Genomic DNA, 14,487 nt, shown 5'->3' with positions numbered 1-14,487 from the left:
CGTGTCTTCTCCCGTACTGATCTTTCCATGGCTTCTCGCCCCGCGGCTTCCCTGCTGTTCAGTACAGGGCGCTCCTCAAGCCATTGCCAGGCGTCCTCCGGATGTGAGAAGAAGATGGCTTTATCCTTGTAGATCACCTTGAGCTTAGCGTGGAAAAGGAGCATGTATCGGATGTCCAAAGTCCTCAATTTTGCCTTCACAGAGTCGAACGACCGACGTTGTTTCGAGACTTCCTGGCTGTAGTCTGGGAAAATCATTATAGTCGTGTTTTCCAACCGTATTTCCCCCATTTGTCTGGCTTCTCTCAAGATGAGATCTCTGTCTGCAAAGTTCAAGAAGCGGGCTATGACTGGTCTCGGTCTCGCCCCCTCCGGTGGTTTCGCCAGAAGGGCCCTATGCGCTCTTTCAATGATGAAACATGGAGAGAACCGTGTTGTCGGGAAGGTGGTTTTTAATCAGGCGTGGAGGAATGATGACATGTTTGTCCCCTCAATTCCCTCTCTAAATCCCACGAAGCGCAGGTTGTTGCGTTGCGATCTGTTTTCTGCATCGTCCACCTTCCACTGCAGCTGGCGGTGCGAGGCCTGCAGTTCTGCCATGTCCTGCCTCAGGGTGGATATCGCCGCATCGTTGTCGTTTATCCTCGTTTCGGTCTCCGTCACCCTCTCGGACAATGTCCGGAAATCTTGGCGTAGCAGTATGACCTCGGAGCCCACTTCCCCGATCTTCACCTCCAGGGCCGCCCGGGACTCTTGGATATCCGTCCTAGATGCTTGAATGGCCTCCATCAGCAGCGCTGTGTCGTTTCGCCCTCCGGGCGTCATGGAGTGGTGTTCCACCGTAGGTCTAGGCGCCGCAAAGTTGTCCATTGGGCCTTGTTTTGCAGGTTTAGGGACCACGTCTCTCTTCCCCATTTCTGCGTTCTCGTCGGGTGAGGACCGCTAGCCGCAGACCCCTGACAAGTCAATAGTAGCGTTGGCGCCGAATGGTGTTGGGGGGGGGTGGAACGCGGCTTACAGTGTAGGTTGTAGTCCCCTGTCTCCCTCGGGGGCCGACCTCCAGCCAGTGGTGTGGCTTCCTCCGTGGGCACCCGTTCTCATCTCGCGTGTCAGTTCGGCTGCGGTGTCACCACCTGCCCCCCACAGTGAGCACAGCGCCGTCGGGTGCCTAGGGCTGCCTTCACCAACTTCGCCTATGGCTCCCCGGGTCTCCCCCTCGAGCCCGCAGGCAAACAGGGCGAGTTAACCGGCGCTAGGTGGAGGAGGGGGGGGGGAATGTGGGATCCGGAGCCTCACCTCGGACTAAGGCACCTCCGCGCTGATCATCTCTTTCGTGCTTCCTTCGTGTCCCGCCGACATGTTGGTGCAGGGTCTGGGTCCTTGTGGTGGGCTCAGTGGACAGGTGCCGGCCGCCCCACCGGGGTCGCCTCCCTGCCGAAATCACACCCGGGCCTTTTCCGCCCCTCGATGCAGCCGTCAGCCGGTGGGAGTGCTTGAAATCACCGAGGCGCCCAGCCCGGCGCTCCCTCACCAGCTAGGAATCGCGCCGGCCGCCATCTTGGTAAAGGCGGCCGGTTGTTGGTGTTGCCCGGTCTGTTCGTCGCACTCCGGGTAATTAGCACCGCGGACCGACCTGTCCGCCGCGGCTGCCAGGCATCGGGTCTCGACCGCCCCAGACCTCGAAGTGGTGTCTACGCAGCCCAGCGACTCGCGGACTGTACGCCCGCCATCTTGGTCTCGATGCGAGGTGCCAGGTCAGAGCCTCAGGCTCGATTCTGCAGGCTCGGTTCTCCGCGTGAGTAAGCATCGAAAGTGCGGCGGATACACCTCCTGTAGTCCTAGGGGTGGTGCAGCTCCCGTCCGTGTGCTTAGTGCCTCACTTGGGACGTTGGAAACGGCGGATCTTCGAGCAGCTCGTCGGGAGCTCCGGCAAGGTATTCCTCAACCGGCCATGTTGCTGGCTACGCCCCCCATCCTGAGGATTCTAAAGGTACACAGTAGTTATGGATTTCCCAAGAGGGGACTGAGAAATTAGCAAAAATACAGCTAAATTTAGTTTTTGGGGAGGAAAAAGTGCTGCAGAAGAAAGCGTCAGGGTTTTCCCCTGCAAATGGTATTAACAAAGGGTTTATGGTGCTAAAAACACCATCTACCAAGCTTTCAGGAACAGGCAGACTTTTGTAAGAAAACTAAAATGTTCTACACACTTTTGGCATTTTACTGGGACATAGCCTATTTTTCCTATTTTTTGTGCTTTCAACATCCTTCTAGTTAGTGGTAGAAATAGGTATGAAAGCAATAATGGACCCCAGCAAATTATAAATTTCTGAAAAGTAGACAAAATCATGATTTCAGCAAGGGGTCATTTTTGTAGATCCGTCAAAGTTTTCCTATAGAAACTATATATAACATATTAAAATTGAGTTAAAAAAACAGGCATTTGAGCCAAAGTGTTCACCTGTAACTTCTTTTAAGTATGGCAGATTTTTTAAAGCAATATACCGTTACGTCCTCTGGACCCTTCTGGTTGCAGGGATATACTAAGAACCCAAGGCACCCAGAGCCAATAACTGAACTGCGTCTTGCAGTGGTTTCTCATTGTGTACCGTGTATATAGCAATTCTATGGCAGGACCGGAGGCTTCGGATTATGCTTATCTCTTCCAATTTATAGCTCAGCAGCCTTAACAATGCCCTGCCGGGTGCGAGGAGAAGAGCGGCTGAACTGCTGTGAAGCCTCACGGGGCTAAAGAGTCACGCACTAGCTTGAGGGGGCTCAATGAGAGCTGACGTGGCAGCAACCTCTGAGAGTTGAGCCGCCCCGTGATGCAGAGAACTGCCCGCCCTGAAACAGCGGGAACAAATCGTACCAAAGCAAGTAAGAAAAATTATATTACAGTCATTATTATAAACAATCATACCATAGACGAACTAATCCCTTAAGCTCTACCAATAAACAGAGACAAAGGAAAATCACTTATCTGGCTGCTCAGCAGCGAAGAAAGAGGAAGTGCTGTTCCTGGACTCTGTTTATATGGGACTGCCTCTATGATCTTTTGTTTATTGAAAGACTCATGGGATTTGTTGTCTTTACTTGGTTTTGTTGTTAAGGCTGCTGAGCAATAAATTGGAAGAGCTAGGCAAACTCCTCGCCTCCGCGTCCTTAATAGAATTGAAACTTTCCTTCACTGTAGTTAGGACATTTTTAATTCATTTGGTAATATACAAAGAGTGAAAAATAGGTATCAAGGAAACCTATATATTTCCGAAAAGGGAACAAAATATAGAGTTTAGAAGCAGTGGTTAGTTGCACAGCTCCGAAATTGTGGATACCCATACTAGCATGTGAATTAGAGGACATTTTTCAGAATGACTTCTTTTTTTACACATTGTCTTACATTTGGAAGGCAGAAATACAAAGAAAGTCAATAGATAATAACACATGTTCTACTATTCTGTGTTTCCCTAAGTCTCCCGATGACTTGTGTGGGTAGGCCTAGTGCCTGTGACAGTAAACGGCCCAAAGCGCGACGTGGACACATCACATTTTTCCAGTGAAAACGGACCCTTTTTTGTGCAATGTGCCTATATGTGGATTTTGGACCCTAGCTCATCCAGCACCTAGGGAAACATAGCAAACCTATACATTTTTTAACACTAGACACCCAGGGGAATCCAGGATGGGATGACTTGTGTGGCTCTCAATAGGTTCTGTTACTCAAAATCCCTTGCAAACCTCAAACTTTGTTAAATAAAAATACATTTTACTCACATTTCTGTGATGGAAAGTTCGGGAATCTGTGGCGAGTCACCAACTTCCACCCACCCAGCATTTACCCCAAGTCTTTCAATAAAAACGGTATCTAAATCTTGTGGGTAGGCCTTGTGCCCGAGACAGAAAATGGCCCAAAATGCAACGTGGACACATCACATTTTTACAGTGAAAACAAACCTTTTTTTCGCAATGTGCCTAGCTGTGGATTTTGAACCCTAGCTCAGCTGGTACCTGGAAAAATCTAGCAAACCTATACATTTTTTAAAACCAGGCACCCTGGGGAATCGGGAAAGGGTGACTTGTGTGGCTCCCACCAGGTTCGTTTACCCAGAATCCCTTGTAAACTTCAAACTTTGTAAAGCAAAAAAAATATTTTCCTCACATGTGTGTGGAATGCTCAGGTATCTGTGGCGAGTCACCAAATTCCATCCACCCAGCATTACCCCAAGTCTCCCGATAAAAATGGTACCTCACTTGTATGGGTAGACCTAGTGCTCGCAACAGGAAATGGCCCAAAACGTACAGTGGAGACTTCAAAATTATCAATCAGTTTTTCTGAGGGACTCACCTGCGTTTCTGGTCCCGGGATCAGTGGGCATCTAGAGAAACCTCCAAACCCAGACATTTCTGAAAACTATGAGGAAAATTATATTTTGCCTTGTTATATGTGCCTACGTGTTCCCCATCCTATGTTATATGTGCATGATCGATATGCGTATATCCCCTTCTGATCGATTTAAGACGCAATTATAGTTGTGTCCAACTCTAGTATGCCAGTATCCAGTTCTCGTGAAAGCAACGAGTATTAGGCCTATGTTGCCACGTTTTACAGTGTGCACGTTAATTCACCACATTGTCCCCGTTTCTAGGCCTCAAAGGGCCCGGACACCAGATTCAAGCTCCAGTCTCCTGAACCCACTCTGAGGAGCGATGCAGCCCCCACCTGCATCCCTGACCCTTCACTTACTTCCTGCCTCGCAGCGCGGTACCCGGCCTGGCTCTGCCTGCCTGTCTGCCAAGAATATGTTATGCTTCCAGTTATCAGTCCAGCTTTCCTTCTCTGCATTCCTAAGCTACTGAACCGCATAAACAGTTCAGCTATAGTCTAGTCTTTCTGTCTCCATGTAAGAGAAATACTGTATTAGTATTCATAGAATATTCCTAGCACACGCAATACATGTAGAATATATGCATGCACCAGCCTTAGTGTCAAGTAGCTTTTGCCCTGATAACTTTTAGATTCTATCAACATGTACTCCAAACACGAGATACCAGATATGCTATAGGTACATGTCGTCCTGACACTGCAGACTTTAGTCTCCTCTTCTAGTGCAGAAGTCATAGCCCCCAGTTCTCCCTAGTAACACGTCATTGCCCGTTTGCGCGCACCACTAGGTTAAAGGTCCCAGCTGCTCTCAGGTAGCCCCCTCCATGTTTCCGCCCATTCATGACATTTCTATGACGTTTCACATCACATGTCTCAGTGCACGCCCTGTACACGCCTTCTGTTTCCGCCCATGTGTTCTTATCTTACGCTTGTCACAAGTTACGCCTACTGTATGTAATGTATTTGAAATGTCTTACTATATATACACTGCACTGTTAATGAAATGGTGCAGCTGCCTTCCTTCCTACTTTACTCAGGCTGTCCCGTTCCAGTCCCTTCCCTTTTGCCTGAATAAAGCCTGTTCAACTCGGACACATCGGATCCTGCCTCTTATTTATTGAGCTATCTGTTGTTGTTAATATATTCAAAAATAGTACCGGTAATTAATTATTTATTTACCACATAAATGGCGCCCGAATAGGGACGTACCCCTTCCTCACGCGCTGGCGATGCAACGCCGGTCCCCTGACCCTCTGCAGCCGTGACGGAACAATACCGTGCACGTGCAGATATTTCTGCTTCAAGTCTCCCTCAGGCCCACGGAGGAGACGGAGACTGCGGTCCGACATCCAGACGAAGCGGTGTGGAATGCGGTTCGTCCCGACCAGAGCCCAAGCCGAGAGAGCAAGGTCCGAAGTATCTGGAGGCCCACCTGTTTCCGAACTTTCCGAAGTATGTAGTAGTCCGACGTCGTAGCAGTCCAGTCCGAGGCCTTCCAGTTTCTGCTTCCCGGTGAGTACCGTCGCGGGGGAAGTATCTAGACAGGATCATTAGTTTGTTCCTGGTCCGTTGGGTTTGGGTACACAGATCCAGTCCGAAGTATTCACCTAGGTGGATACGGTCCGACGTGTCTCTTTATGGGACCGGTATGTTCTGTACTGTTTTAGCAGTGCATCTAGTAATTCTAGTAAGTTTCGTTCTCGAGAAATTCATGTGTTCTGTTTTCAGTGTATCAGGTAGTATTCTGTTCGAACTGTTATCAATGTATTTGTATGTCGTGGTATGAGAGATTTGTTTGCTATTCTATTACTGTGATTATTGTGTATTGTGTTCCAAGTGTATTACCGAAATGCCTCTGTTCTCGAAATTACGTCAGTTAAAGACCAGAAAAGGGTTACTCGAAGAAGCAGTTCCTGTCCCTCCTAGGGACAGTCCAGGACATTTTATGTATCACAAGCATGGCTTAGATGCCATAATATATCTAGACTTATGGGCGGACTATACTAAGGAACTAGAAGAGAAATATAGATGGCCCGTATCAGGTACATGGGATGCCGAGTGCATCATGCGAGTAGAAGAAGCATTATGGAAAAAGAAAGCCAGACAGTCCCAGAAAGATGCCATCGAGTTATGGCACAAAGAATCTCATAAAAGAACCGAAAAAGAATTCAGAAAAACAGAATTAAGTAGGGAATCCTCAGAAAGAGCCCAAGAAAGGGAATTAATAGAAGAAGGTGAACGAGTTAGAGCAGAACAGTCAGACCGACAGAGAAATGCCCTTATTAAAGGTATGTATCCTCTTCTTGCCGAGGGCTCGCCGAAGGCAACCCCGGAAGTACCCGGTAATTTACCGCCGCCAATGGTCCCGATTAAGCTACGTCACAAACCGACCGTAGCTGAAATTTTTCTTTCGTCCTATTTGGACGACACAGTCCCAGCATATGCAAATCATGTTCTGCCTGTTCCGCCTGCTCCCGTTAATAATGTAATTCCTGTCCCGCCAACTACTGTTCCCGGGGGTCAAGTTCATGTTCCAGCACCCCCGGACCAGCCCACAGTAAATGTACCCGTTATGCCAGTCACTCTACCAGCCCGTACAGTATTCACCGACGATTCTAGTTTAGGAGCTGCGGGGGGAAGTGCTCCTCGCACCCCGCCTCAACCGAAACATCTGACGCTGCACGACGTAGCGTTACAGCGTACGCCAAAAGTGGCGACATACACAGATCTCAAGCGACTTCTTACTGACTGTATATATGATCCAGTTCCAGGCGAAGATCACATGATCTTATATTCAGTACGTTTAAGACGGGTGGCCAGCTTTTTGATCACCCTGCCCGATATGAAAGAACATCTGAACAGAATATATCGTTTCATCCGTACAGGAGAGAATCCTGAAAGTATTCACGAAGCTATGTCACAAAGGAAAGCCGAGGTTCAACTTATGATTTTAAAGTTCCTGATTAACTGTTTAATAAGAGAGCAAGATTATCCAGATAAAGACCAAGACGAGATGAAAGTCCTAACCAGGTGGAGTGACAATATAGCCGAGGGAAAACACAAGACACAAGGTTGTATAGAGAGTATGTATAAGAAAATTCGTAAGGAAATAATACGTATACACAAGGAACGAGAAGCAAAAAGAGCAACCGAGAAAGAGAGTGACTCTTCTAGTGAAGAGGTAGACAGCGAGAATCCCTCCAGAATAGCGTATGTAGGTAGAACTAGACTTTCCGACCGATATTCACGCCTAGATTACAAGAAAGTTTTTCCTCCTCCTGCACCAGAACAGTGTTCTCTTGAGCAAGTATTCCAGGCCACCGATCAAATTCTGAAATCACGAATAGGTTATAGCGAGCTTAGTACAATGCATGAACAAGAACTAGCCCGATCAGCAGTCCGATGGACTAGTGATTCCACCACGTTTCCAGATGAAATAGTGGCACAAACGTTTCTGAAACTGCCCCCAGCCGAGCAACGTCTGGTGGGTACATATATGATTCAGCACCTCATTGCACTGTATGAGGAACAGCATTCTGATCCAGGTCCTCTACATGATGTATTGAACGAGTTACTCCAATACAGATGGAAAGGTCTAGGTACCGATTTAATTAGTGTCATTCTAGAACAGCGCCACAAATACCGAACATTTCTGAATCCACATTTTGTTCACGCCTCACCCCCAGAAAGAAAATCATTCTACATAGACAGACAGAATCCGTTACGGGAAGTGCATCCAGTTAAGGGAGAAGATGGTAGTCTAGAACGAGTATTTGTTTACACCCCTATCACGAAAATAGAACTCTTAGAAATGAAAAAGTTAATTCCTTGTCATGATAAAGATCCAGCAGGGTTTCACCGTGAATTGAAGGACATGCTCCGTATGGGAGAATACACGTATCCTGATATCATTAAAATGTTAAAGGTCCTGTTGCCTGCGGGCATATATGAAAAACTCAAAGAAAAAGAATGGGAGGTGGGAGAGAAAAAGATAGATTGGACAGCATTAGAAACTGAAGATAATACACGAGTACCAGGTACCGGTCTTGGGGATAAAGCTAAAGCTTTGCCCGAATTGTTAATACAAGTTTTGCCAAGATTACTAGCCACGAAAAAGGAAGATTGGGATGCCATCTCAGCCTGTAAACAGAAACAAGACGAAGATACTAGTGATTTTTATTCTAGATTTGAGAAATGTTTCATTATTAATAGTGGTCTGAAAACAAGTAGTGAATCGTACCCTCATCTTTTTGTTACCAAACTAGTCGAGAATTCAAGTCCACAAGTTAAAAATCGAGTACTGAAAGTCGAAAGTACATGGCAAGCTAATACTCCGTCACAGATGCTCCAGATGTTACAGTATCACCAGAACAGAATCAGGGAAGAGCAGGAACACGAAAAGAGACGTATGAAAGACACGAAAATGAAAGTACTAGTTGCACAATCTGTTCCACAAGACAGTCAGAAGAGGGGTCCGAATCAAGCCAGTCATCCTGCAGCTCCCGTTAAAGGGACATGCAATTACTGTAAACAGCCAGGTCATTTTATAAACGAATGTGCAGTTCTGAAACACAACATAGCTACTGGTAAGACTAAAGAGAGACCACGTCCGTCTAGACAAGAACAAGTTTCACAGAATTCCCAGCCACCACAGAATGCACAACAGACAGTTACAGTACCGCAGCCTATCGCTGCAACACAACACGTTACACAGCAGATGTACCAGTATGCACAGTCAGAGTATCCAGATTATCAGCCATATTCATGAAACAGCCTAGAGAGGGAGGTAGGCTTGCCTCTCATCGAGATTCCTGTAGATCAAGAGGGTCCCTATGTACACAGTCAAGTATTAGGGAAAGACAGAAAGTTTCTGATTGATACAGGGGCAAGTAGGACTACCATCAGTCATGACGAGGTTCCAGGGGCTCCGCTCTCAGGCTCTAGAAATGTTTCCCTTGGATTTTCAGGAAAGCCTATTGTTAATGAAATATCGAAACCAGTTACTCTAGAAGTTGGTCCATTGTCCCGAACTACAGACTTGTTACTCACGAAGTCTTGTCCAGAGAATCTGTTAGGCATAAAGACTCTGAAAGAATTAGGAGCAGTCATATGCTGCTCCCCAGAAGGGGTCCGTTTGTTTCTGCGTGATTTTAAAGGTCATTATGTATTACGTGATTTTGATCCAAGATTATTGAATGTACCACAGCATTTACGGGCGCAAGGTCCAACTGATGTAGGTTGTATGCATATCACACCCCATCGTGTCACTCTGAAGCAAGGTGTTGTATTACCACGAATCCGACAGTACAAATTGCCACCTGAGGCTGTAGCAGCCTTATCCAAAATTATTGACGAACTCATTGCTCAAGGAGTGGTTGTAGAAACTGACTCCAATGTATGTAATTCTCCTATCATTGCAGTCCTGAAACGTACTGATCCAAATGCACCTCCAGTTTATCGATTAGTGATTGACCTTCGAGAACTTAATAAATGTATCATACCTCAGTACCCAGTGGTCCCTGATATTTCCTCTCTCTTGACAGCCATTGATTCTGAAGCCACGTTCTTTACAGTTATCGATCTCAAGAACGCATTCTTTAGTGTCCCTATTCATCCAGACAGCCAGTTCCTTTTCGGTTTCTGTTTAAATGGAAGAAGCTATAAATTCACACGAGCTCCTCAAGGTTTCACAGAAAGTCCTAGTATTTACAGTCAAGCACTTAAAAGACAACTAGACCATATTCACATGCCAACTGACACTGCCCTGCTCCAGTATGTCGATGATCTACTGATCACAGCCCGTTCTGAACGTGACTGCGAACGTGCGTCACTTACAGTCCTGTATTTTCTGGCCGAGATGGGGCACAAGGTGTCCCCTTCCAAGTTGCAATTCTGTGTCCAGCAAGTGGTCTACCTTGGACACTTACTGTCCAAGAGGGGTAGGCAGTTGACACCAGACCGTATCCAGTTAATAGCACGTCTTCCACAGCCCAAGACTCAGAAGGAGGTACGAGCTTTTATCGGCCTCACTTCTTATTGCAGACAATGGATTCCTCAGTATGCATTTCTAGCCAAGCCACTGATACAGTTAACGACACAGGAGGCAGCCGTATCGACTGTCCTCCCTTGGACCCAGGAACATACACTTGTTTTCAATGAATTAAAGAAAGCTTTATGCCAAGCACCTGTTCTAGCAACACCGAACTACAGTAAGCCCTTTACACTTTTTGTTACTGAACGTGATGGTACTGCATTATCTGTTCTCACACAAGATCAAGCAGGACAATATAAGCCCTGTGCTTATTTTTCTAGCACATTAGATCCAGTAGCCCAGGCTCTGCCTGCGTGCCTCAAGTCAGTTGCAGCCACAGCTCTAGCTATCAGACAAAGTGATTCCATAGTGTTAGGACACTCCCTGACAGTACAAGTTCCACACTCCGTGGAGGTTCTTTTAAACCGAACACAGACTCAGCACTTGACAGTTGCACGTTTAACAGGTTATGAACTGACACTGTTCCAGCCACACATAGAAATTAAACGCTGCAACATTTTAAATCCAGCTACACTGTTACCGTCAGTTACCTCTAATCCTGCCACACATGACTGTGTGGAAGTTGTTAACACCATTACAAAGCCAAGACAAGACTTGACAGACATTGCATTACCTAATCCCGACCTGACACTTTATGTGGATGGTTCATGTATGAGAACAAGTACAGGAGAACTAGTAGCCGCGTATGCAGTGACTACTGACACTGAAGTTATAGAAACACATCGTATTGACACCCTGTCTGCTCAAGCAGCAGAGCTTGTCGCTCTGACCCAAGCCTGCATACGAGCGAAGAACTTGAAAGTAAACATATACACAGATTCACGTTATGCATTCGGAGTCGTACACGACTTTGGAGTCCTCTGGCAAGAAAGAGGTTTTATGACTTCTCATGGAACCAAGATTCAACATGGCCCCCTCATTCAAGCTCTGTTAGATGCAATACATTTACCGACAGCTATCGCTATCATGAAGTGCAAGGCACATACGAAAGTCACCGACATCATTTCCCAAGGTAACGATCTAGCAGATCAAACAGCCAAGCTCACAGCTCAGACTCCAGACAGTCCAGTTAACACGACACCGACACACATTCCAGATCAGACTACTTGTATGACAGTTAAGGACCCAACACAAGATGTAATAGATATACAGTCACATGCTACTCCCGATGAAATCAAGAAATGGTCCGAACAAGGAGGGGTCCAGACAGATCAAGGATGGTTGACGAAGGGAAAAGCCACATGGTTTCTCCCCGACTCTATGGTTCAAGTCATTATTAACACCGCACATAGTCCAGCACATTTAGGAGAAAAAGCCATGTTAGACAGTATCCAGAACATCTGGTTTAACAAGCATTTACGAGCAGCAGCCAAGCAGAAAGTGGGTACCTGCATGATATGTTGTCAGTTCAATCCAGGTAAAGGTGTCCCGGTGGAACAAGGTGGATTCCATCCTCCTGACCACCCTTTTGAAGTCCTCCAGATGGATTATATTCAGATGGAGCGATGTCGAGGTTTCAAGTATGTCCTCGTAGTTGTATGCGCTTTGTCCAGGTGGACAGAAGCATATCCAGTTCCAGATTACACAGCCACGACCACTGCCAGGCAGTTGGTTCGTGAGTTCTTTCCCCGCTATGGATTACCTAGGGTCGTGTATTCAGATAACGGCCAGCCATTCTCATCCGAGCTCATGAAACAAGTTTCCCTTCTGTTAGGGTACCAGTGGAAGTTCCATTGTGTACGCCATCCTGAAGCAGCCGGTCTGTCCCCGTATGAGATAGTGTTTGGACGTCCCCCCAATATGTGGGGTACACCTAGACCCCGTACCATTACCGATGTTGACAGTAATATGCTGACAGATTACCTTGCTTCCTTGATGTCTGCACTACAATCTTGTCGTTCACAGGTTGCCGCTGCATTTCCAGACAACACCGAAGTGAAACCGCACGAGGTCGTTCCGGGGGATTTCGTGCTGATCCGAAATTTTGATCGTTCAAGTCCGCTGCAGCCCCGCTGGAAGGAGCCCCGCCTCGTTCTTCTCACCACCCGGACAGCAGTGAAGATTGAAAACCGAAAAGGGTGGCTACACGCCAGCCACGTCAAGAAATTCCATGGACTCAAAGCTAAATCTTTTCTCAAGGACTGCCCCGTTCTCAAGGACTGCCCAGAAACTGAATCTAAAATTCCCCTGTTAGAGAAAACTCTGCAGCAGGAGTACAAATCCAAGTTGAGGTCTAGTAAGTCAGCCAGTTTAATTGTCTAAGTCCCTCTCGGGTGAAACGGTTAGACAGGTTCCTGACATGTATAAGACAGACCCACACAGTGAAAGAGTTAGTCAAAACTCTAAGAGAATACGCTATCGAAAGAATCTTTGCAGTCGATTTATAGATACTCTGTTATTTTTATTATTTTTAAGCCTTATGGTTACATGCATAAGTTATGCGTTGCATTTATGTTTTCCTATTTCACATGTACATATGTTTTCTAATGTTACAGTAGAGCACACATTTAGTGACCTGCCTCCTCACGAGTTATCCTATCGTCTTGCTATGCGTAATAATACTTTTATCCGAATGCTGCACTATTCACACCAGACCAGCAATGCCACTAATTGTTGGGTGTGTGGTCGACTCCCCCCTTTCCAGACACCGAAGGGAGTTCTGCCACTCTTTCCTTATCCTTTTTCACATAATGGTTCGTGTGGAGCATGGTCCACGTTAACGTCATCCCTAACTGATATGTCCCTTCTGAATCGAACATGTTTCCCAGACAAGGAAGGTCTTTCCCATAGAACAGGGTTAGATCTAGAAAACGAAGTATATGATTTAGGTAATTATTCCTCGAATTTCATGGTTTTGAATGTTCAGTCCGAGACTACTCCAGATTTGCCTGCTATTTCAGTTCTACCAGTTAAAGGCGAATTATGTGTCAGAAAGAATGGTTCCGCACATGTAGGTCATAGTGATTGTACTACTGTGATCGAGTATAGTGACAGTGGGAAATCTATTTTCAAAGCCTCACGTCATTCTTATTTTGTTTGTGGTCAGACCGCATATGTTCGTCTGCCCCTAGATTGGGATGGAACATGTTACATTGCCTTCCTACTGCCACCAGTTTTCCTAGCCCCATCTGATTATCACCGAAACACACATCTAGTACACGTTAGACATAGAAGGGAGACTGAGTCCCCAATTGTCGATCAAACTGAAACTACTCTAGAACAATATCAAGACTTCAATAAAGGTTTCTTTTTCTACATAGGTCCTGTCCAGAATAGTAAGTTAATACGTAGGCTAACCAGAACCCTTGAAGCAGTAGTGAATGAGACTACTTCCGCTCTAGGTAATTTAACCGAAGAGCAATCTGCCATTAGGTTTGTCGTGCTCCAAAATCGTCTCGTTCTTGACGTCATACTGGCCGATAGAGGAGGAGCTTGTAGAATCATCGGATCTAGTTGCTGCATTTTCATTCCTAATAACGCGCCGTCTGTTTATTCAGCTATAACGAGACTTCATAAAATTGCCCATCAGTTACACCAGAATCCAGGCACCTGGACATGGTCTGGTTGGCTCTGGAGTATTATATCTGCCTGGGGATGGAAAGTATTGTCATTCCTAGGTATCGCAGTAATGATCATCTTCAGTTGCTGCCTCTGTTTACAATGTGGCCCTGCGATTTGCGGCTTGTGTGCAACCTCTTGTATTCCTAGTCCTAAGTCCCGTTCCAAGACAATTCGAGACGAGCAAATGATGCTTTATGAACAGATAGATGGTATCATGAATATTGATGTTTCCTGATGGAAACGTAGGGCACAAGGAGGGAATGAGGAAAATTATATTTTGCCTTGTTATATGTGCCTACGTGTTCCCCATCCTATGTTATATGTGCATGATCGATATGCGTATATCCCCTTCTGATCGATTTAAGACGCAATTATAGTTGTGTCCAACTCTAGTATGCCAGTATCCAGTTCTCGTGAAAGCAACGAGTATTAGGCCTATGTTGCCACGTTTTACAGTGTGCACGTTAATTCACCACATTGTCCCCATTTCTAGG

The sequence above is a fragment of the Lissotriton helveticus genome, chromosome 5_1 (assembly GCF_964261635.1).
Source record: "Lissotriton helveticus chromosome 5_1, aLisHel1.1, whole genome shotgun sequence".
In the NCBI taxonomy this organism is placed as follows: domain Eukaryota; kingdom Metazoa; phylum Chordata; class Amphibia; order Caudata; family Salamandridae; genus Lissotriton; species Lissotriton helveticus.
This window is presented reverse-complemented; position numbering follows the sequence as displayed.